The sequence below is a fragment of the Triticum aestivum genome, chromosome 7D (assembly GCF_018294505.1).
Source record: "Triticum aestivum cultivar Chinese Spring chromosome 7D, IWGSC CS RefSeq v2.1, whole genome shotgun sequence".
In the NCBI taxonomy this organism is placed as follows: Eukaryota; Viridiplantae; Streptophyta; class Magnoliopsida; order Poales; family Poaceae; genus Triticum; species Triticum aestivum.
Window position 1 is genome coordinate 38,081,342 of NC_057814.1, and position 8,581 is coordinate 38,089,922.

Consider the following 8,581-nt stretch of genomic DNA (forward strand, 5'->3'; position numbering starts at 1 on the left):
CCCAGGTTGGGTTTCTAGTCGTATTCAGGCCGTGGTGGCCCAATAGGTGGCAGTTTTTTAAATTTTTTGCATTATTTATTTTCTTTTGTTTTTTGATTTATTTTTTAATTCTTTTTGCTTTTAGGTCAGCAAAATTATAAACTGTCTGTTAGTGCCATTAGTTTTAGAAAACATATAAACTTTCTATTAGTGCCATTAGTTCTTTATGAAAATTCTTTTTGCTGTATTTAGTATTTTTATTTTCTTTTTTGCTATATTTATTTTGTTTTATTTCTACTTACAACAAAAAACTTATTTATTTTATTTTATTTTGTTTCTAATTACTTATTTATTTTACTTTATGATAATTCTTTCTGCTATTAAAGTTTCTATCAAAAAAAGTTCTTTATGAAAATTCTTTTTGCTTTTAATGATTAAAAATAAAAAAGAGGCGCAATGCGCGTTGATTTGCTTCAAGCCTTTCGGAATAGTGTAGACTACACTGTACATAGCTCGATGCAGTCTACCTTATTCCTCAAGGCTTGAAGCTAAGCAACGTGAGCATTGCGCCTCTTCTTCATCGTCTCTGCACTCAGGGCTTATAAACCGCTCCTAGTGCCTCTCAGCTAGCGAGGTGGGACTAAAAAACTGCTTAGCTAGTAAGAAACTCTAGTACCGGTTCGTGCCACGAACAGGTACTAAAGGTGCTCGCGGGGCCACAACCTCATTAGTACCGGTTCGTGGCACCAACAGGGACCAAAGGGTGGAATTGGTCCTGGTTCGTGCCACCAACCGGGACCAATGGCCTTGCACAGCGGCGTGGTGGTGAGTTTAGTCCCACCTCGCTAGCTAAGAGAGAGGCGCACCTGTTTATAAGGTGCGGTGCGCCTGAGCTGTCGAGCTCCTCTCTAAAGCAGGCTTACGGGCCTAACCTCTCTGCACTCAGGGCTTATAAAGCATTTCAAATGAACTCTGAAAAGGTTGAAAGTTGGCATGGTATCATCATTTCATCCACATAGCATGTGCAAGAAAGTTGAGAGGGTTACGGCAAAAACTAGATGCACTTCTTGTACAAAACGGACAATGGTATCATACTCGTCTATTACAAAGTTGGCATGCTATCATCATAATAGTTGCGGGAGAAAGTCTGCACTTTTTCTTCGCTTGTGTCATTTGCTTATTGCGCCGTAACCATGGATAATCTTCATCGTTTATCAGGATGCTTGGGTCAGCCTTGACTTTGAAGGGAGGAATTTCATGAAACTTTTCATAATCTTCAGACATGTCTGTCTTGCCCTCCACTCCCACAATGTCCCTTTTTCCTGAAAGAACTATGTGCCGCTTTGGCTCATCGTATGATGTATTCGCTTCCTTATCTTTTCTTTTCCTCGGTCTGGTAGACATGTCCTTCACATAGATAACCTGTGCCACATCATTGGCTAGGACGAACGGTTGTTCAGTGTACCCAAGATTGTTCAGATCCACTGTTGTCATTCCGTACTGTGGGTCTACCTGTACCCCGCCTCCTGACAGATTGACCCATTTGCACTTAAACAAAGGGACCTTAAAATCATGTCCGTAGTCAAGTTCCCATATGTCCATTATGTAACCATAATATGTGTCCTTTCCCCTCTCGGTTGCTGCATCAAAGCGGACACCGCTGTTTTGGTTGTTGCTCTTTTGATCTTGGGCGATCGTGTAAAATGTATTCCCATTTATCTCGTATCCTTTGTAAGTCAATACAGTCGAAGATGGTCCCCTGGACAACGAGTACAACTCATCACAAACAGTGGTGTCACCTCTGAGACGTGTTTCCAACCAACTGCTGAAAGTGCTGATGTGTTCACATGTAATCCAGTCGTCACACTGCTCCGGGTGTTTGGAGCGCAGACTGTTCTTGTGTTCATCGACATACGGGGTCACCAAGGTAGAGTTCTGTAGAACTGTGTAGTGTGCTTCTGACCAAGAATATCCGTCCCTGCATATTATTGAGTTCCCCCCTCCAAGCGTGCCTTTTCCAGTCAGTCTCCCCTCATACCGCGATTTAGGGAGACCTATCTTCTTAAGGCCAGGAATGAAGTCAACACAAAACCCAATGACATCCTCTGTTTGATGGCCCATGGAGATGCTTCCTTCTGGCCTAGCGCGGTTACGGACATATTTCTTTAGGAATCCCATGAACCTCTCAAAGGGGAACATATTGTGTAGAAATACGGGCCCTAGAATGACAATCTCGTCGACTAGATGAACTAGGACGTGCGTCATGATATTGAAGAAGGATGGTGGGAACACCAGCTCGAAACTGACAAGACATTGCTCCACATCACTCCTTAGCCTTGGTATGATTTCTGGATCGATCACCTTCTGAGAGATTGCATTGAGGAATGCACATAGCTTCACAATGGCTAATCGGACGTTTTCTGGTAGAAGCCCCCTCAATGCAACCGGAAGCAGTTGCGTCATAATCACGTGGCAGTCATGAGACTTTAGGTTCTGGAACTTTTTCTCTGGCATATTTATTATTCCCTTTATATTCGACGAGAAGCCAGTCGGGACCTTCATACTGAGCAGGCATTCAAAGAAGATTTCTTTCTCTTCTTTCGTAAGAGCGTAGCTGGCAGGACCTTCATACTGCTTCGAAGGCATGCCGTCTTTTTCGTGCAAACGTTGCAGGTCCTCCCATGCCTCAGGTGTATCTTTTGTCTTCCCATACACGCCCAAGAAGCCTAGCAGGTTCACGCAAAGGTTCTTCGTCACGTGCATCACGTCGATTGAAGAGCGGACCTCTAGCTCTTTCCAGTAGGGTAGGTCCCAAAATATAGATTTCTTCTTCCACATGGGTGCGTGTCCCTCAACGTCATTCGGAACAGCTAGTCCGCCGGGACCCTTTCCAAAGATGACGTGTAAATCATTGACCATAGCAAGTACGTGATCACCGGTACGCATGGCGGGCTTCTTCCGGTGATCTGCCTCGCCTTTGAAATGCTTGCCTTTCTTTCGACATTGATGGTTGGTCGGAAGAAATCGACGATGGCCCAGGTACACATTCTTCCTGCTTTTGTCCAGGTATATACTTTCAGTGTCATCTAAACAGTGCGTGCATGCGTGGTATCCCTTGTTTGTCTATCCTGAAAGGTTACTGAGAGCGGGCCAATCGTTGATGGTTACAAACAGCAACGCGTGCAGGTTAAATTCCTCCTGTTTGTGCTCATCCCACGTACGTACACCGTTTCCATTCCACAACTGTAAAAGTTCTTCAACTAATGGCCTTAGGTACACATCAATGTCGTTGCCGGGTTGCTTAGGGCCTTGGATGAGAACTGGCATCATAATGAACTTCCGCTTCATACACATCCAAGGAGGAAGGTTATACATACATAGAGTCACGGGCCAGGTGTTGTGATTGCTGCTCTGCTCCCCGAAAGGATTAATGCCATCCGCGCTTAAACCAAACCATACGTTCCTTGGGTCAGCTGCAAACTCAGCCCAGTACTTTCTCTCGATTTTTCTCCACTGCGACCCGTCAGCGGGTGCTCTCAACTTCCCGTCTTTCTTACGGTCCTCACTATGCCATCGCATCAACTTGGCATGCTCTTCGTTTCTGAACAGACGTTTCAACCGTGGTATTATAGGAGCATACCACATCACCTTCGCAGGAACCCTCTTCCTGGGGGGCTCGCCGTCAACATCACCAGGGTCATCTCGTCTGATCTTATACCGCAATGCACCGCATACCGGGCATGCGTTCAGATCCTTGTACGCACCGCGGTAGAGGATGCAGTCATTAGGGCATGCATGTATCTTCTGCACCTCCAACCCTAGAGGGCATACGACCTTCTTTGCTGCGTATGTACTGTCGGGCAATTCGTTATCCTTTGGAAGCTTCTTCTTCAATATTTTCAATAGCTTCTCAAATCCTTTTTCAGGCACAGCATTCTATGCCTTCCACTGCAGCAATTCCAGTACGGTACCGAGCTTTGTGTTGCCACCTTCGCAATTGGGGTACAACCCTTTTTTGTGATCCTCTAACATGCGATCGAACTTCAGCTTCTCCTTTTGACTTTCGCATTGCGTCCTTGCATCGACAATGACCCACGGAGATCATCATCATCGGGCACTGGTTCCTCTTCATCTTCAGCAGCTTCCCCCCTTGCAACATCATTGGGCACATCGTCTGGTTCCTCTTGATCTTCAGCAGCTTCCCCCATTGCAGCATCACCGTATTCAGGGGGCACATAGTTGTCATCGTCCTCTTCTTCTTCGCCGTCTTCCATCATAACCCCCATTTCTCCATGCCTCGTCCAAACATTATAGTGTGGCATGAAACCCTTGTAAAGCAGGTGGGCATGAAGGATTTTCCGGTCAGAGTAAGACTTCGTATTCCAACATGTAGGGCATGGACAACACATAAAACCATTCTGCTTGTTTGCCTCAGCCACTTCGAGAAAATCATGCACGCCCTTAATGTACTCGGAGGTGTGTCTGTCACCGTACATCCATTGCCGGTTCATCTGCGTGCATTATATATAATTAAGTGTGTCAAAAACCATTACAGAACATCATGAATAGATAATTAAGTGACCAAATTAATAGAAGTTCATCATCACATTAGAACCAAAGTACATACATAGTTCTCATCTAACAACATATATATAGCTCTCCACAGCATCTAATTAATTAAACCATACATTGAAACTATGTAAAACATTTCAATGCGAAAACAAATGCGATCATAATCGCAACCAAGGTAACAATTGATCCAACGGCATAATGATACCAAGCCTCGGTATGAATGGCATATTTTCTAATCTTTCTAATCTTCAAGCGCATTGCATCCATCTTGATCTTGTGATCATCGACGACATCCGCAACATGCAACTCCAATATCATCTTCTCCTCCTCAATTTTTTTTATTTTTCCTTCAAGTAATTGTTTTCTTCTTCAACTAAATTTAACCTCTCGACAATAGGGTCGGTTAGAATTTCCGGTTCAACCACCTCCTAGATAAATAAAATCTATGTCACGCTGGTCGGTATATTTGTCATAAACAATAAATGAATCAAATAGTTATAAAAAGATAATATATACCACATCCGAACCATACACAGGACGAGGGCCGACGAGGGCGGATACCAAAACCATCGCACTATGTAATAAGAAGGAATAAAAATAGTAAGAAAATTAGACAAGTATCTATCTAAAGTAAGAATTTTTTTCTTTCAAAAAGAAGATAAGAACAAGAGGCTCACCACGGTGTTGCCGGCGACGAGATCGGCGCGGGCGGTCGACGGCGGTGAAGACGGGAATGGGACGTGACGGGCCGCTAAACCTAGAAAAATCTCGAGGAATATGGAGCTTTGAGGTCGAGCTTCGAGAGGACAAAGCTTAACTAGTGTGGCTCGGGCATTTCATCGAACACCTCATGTGCATAGGAGGTGAGCTAGAGCACCACAAAGCCCTCCCCTCGCCGGCCAGAGAAAAACAGAGCACTAGAGTGCTCTGCTCGCGGGCGAGGGGTATATATAGGCACCTCATTGGTCCCGGTTCGTGGCATGAACCGGTACTAAATCCGGGCCTTCTGTCCTGGTTCATGCCAAGAACCGGGACAAATGGTTGTGGGCTAGGAGCGAGGACCATTAGACCCGGTTCGTGGCTCGAACCGGGACAAATGGTTCCATACGAACCGGGACCAATGCCCACGAGGCCCTGGCCGGCCCCCTGGGCTCACGAACCGGGACGAATGCCCCCATGGGTCCCGGTTCATGACTGAACCGGGGCTAATGTGAAAACTGCCCTGTGACGTATGCCCTGTTTTCTACTAGTGATAGTCTGTATATCAAATATACCTTTGTTCACTTTGCCATCCTTCTTATCCGCCAAATACTAGGGGAAAGTTCCGCTTCCAGTGACCAGTCCCTTTGCAGTAGAAGCACTTAGTCTCAAGCTTAGGTCCAGACTTGTGCTTCTTCACTTGAGCAGTAACTTGCTTGCCGTTCTTCTTGAAGTTCCCCTTTCTTAACTTTGTCCCTTTACTTGAAACTAGTGGTCTTTTTAACCATCAACACTTTGATGCTCTTTCTTGATTTCTACCTTCGTCGATTTCAGCATCGCTAAGAGCTCGGGAATTACTTTCGTCATCCCTTGCATATTATAGTTCATCACGAAGTTCTAGTAACTTGGTGATAGTGACTAGAGAATTCTGTCAATTACTATCTTATCTGGAAGATTAACTCCCACTCGATTCAAGCAATTGTAGTACCCAGACAATCTGAGCACATGCTCTCTGGTTAAGCTATTCTCATCCATCTTGTACGCAAAGTACTGTCAGAGGTCTCATACCTCTCGACCCGGGCATGAGTATGAAATACCAATTTCAACTCTTGGAACATCTTATATGCTCTGTGCCGTTCAAAACATTTTTGAAGTCCCGGTTCTAAGCCGTAAAGCATGGTGCACTAAACTATCAAGTAGTCATCATACCGATCTTTTGTCAAAACGTTCATAACGTCTGCATCTGCTCCTGCAATAGGTCTGTCACCTAGCGGTGCATCAAGGACATAATACTTCTGTGCCGCTATGAGGATACTCCTCAGATCACGGACCAAGTCCGCATCATTGCTACTATCATCTTTCAACATATTTTTCTCTAGGAACATATCAAAATAATAATAAACGGGGAGCAACATCGCGAGCTATTGATCTACAACATAGTTATGCAAATAATATCAGGACTAAGTTCATGATAAATTAAAGTTCAATTAATCATATTACTTAAGAACTCCCACTTAGATAGACATCCCTCTAATCATCTAAGTGATCACGTGATCCATATCAACTAAACCATGTCCGATCATCACGTGAGATGGAGTACTTTCAATGGTGAACATCACCATGTTGATCATATCTACTATATGATTCACACTCGACCTTTCAGTCTCAATGTTCCGAGGCCATATCTGTTATATGCTAGGCTCGTCAAGTTTAACCTGAGTATTCCGCGTGTGCAAGTGTTTTGCACCCGTTGTATTTGAACGTAGAGCCTATCACACCCGATCATCACATGGTGTCTCAGCACGAAGAACTTCGCAACGGTGCATACTCAGGGAGAACACTTATACCTTAATAATTTAGTGAGAGATCATCTTATAATTCTACCGTCGATCTAAGCAGAATAAGATGCATAAAGGATAAACATCACATGCAATCAATATAAGTGATATGATATGGCCATCATCATCTTGTGCTTGTGATCTCCATCTCTGAAGCACCGTCATGATCACCATCGTCACCGGCGCGACACCTTGATCTCCATCGTAGCATCGTTGTCGTCTCGCCAACTGTTGCTTCTACGACTATCGCTACCGCTTAGTGATAAAGTAAAGCATTACAGGGCGATTGCATTGCATACAATAAAGCGACAACCATATGGCTCCTTCCAGTTGCCGATAACTCGGTTACAAATCATGATCATCTCATACAATAAAATATAGCATCATGCCTTGACCATATCACATCACAACATGCCCTGCAAAAACAAGTTAGACGTCCTCTGCTTTGTTGTTGCAAGTTTTACGTGGCTGCTACGGGCTGAGCAAGAACCGTTCTTATCCACGCATCAAAACCACAATGATAGTTTGTCAAGTTGGTGTTGTTTTAACCTTCGCAAGGACCGGGCGTAGCCACACTCAGTTCAACTAAAGTTGGAGAAACTGACACCCGCTAGTCACCTGTGTGCATAGCACGGCGGTAAAACCAGTCTCGCGTAAGCGTACGCGTAATGTCGGTCTGGGCCGCTTCATCCAAAAATACCGCCGAACCAAAGTGTGACATGCTGGTAAGCAGTATGACTTATATCGCCCACAACTCACTTGTGTTCTACTCGTGCATATTACATCAACGCATAAAACCAGGCTCGGATGCCACTGTTGGGGCACGTAGTAATTTCAAAAAAATTCCTACGCACACACAGGATCATGGTGATGCATAGCAACTAGAGGGGAGAGTGTTGTCCACGTACCCTCGTAGACCGAAAGTGGAAGCGTTAGCACAACGCGGTTGATGTAGTCGTACGTCTTCACGATCCGACCGATCAAGTACCGAACGCACGGCACCTCCGAGTTTAGCACACGTTCAGCTCGATGATGTCCCTCGAACTCCGATCCAGCCGAGCTTTGAGGGAGAGTTTCGTCAGCACGACGACGTGGTGATCATGATGATGTTCTACCGACGCAGGGCTTCGCCTAAGCACCGCTACGATATTATCGAGGTGGATTATGGTGGAGAGGGGCACCGCACACGGCTAAGAGATCAAGAGATCAATTGTTGTGTCTATGAGGTGCCCCCCTCCTCCGTATATAAAGGGGGGAGGAGGAGAGGGCCGGCCAAGGGGTTGGTGCGCCCAAGGAGGGGGAAACCTACTCCAAGTGGGTTTGCCCCTCCCTTTCCTAGTCCAATAAGGAGGGGGAAGGAAGGAGTGGGAGAGGGGAAAGGCAAGGGGGCGCTGCCCCCCTTCCTTGTCCTATTCGGACTCAAGGGGAGGGGGCGTGCCTCTTGCCCTGGTCGGCCTCTCTCTCTCCACTAGGGCCCAACAAGGCCGATTAGT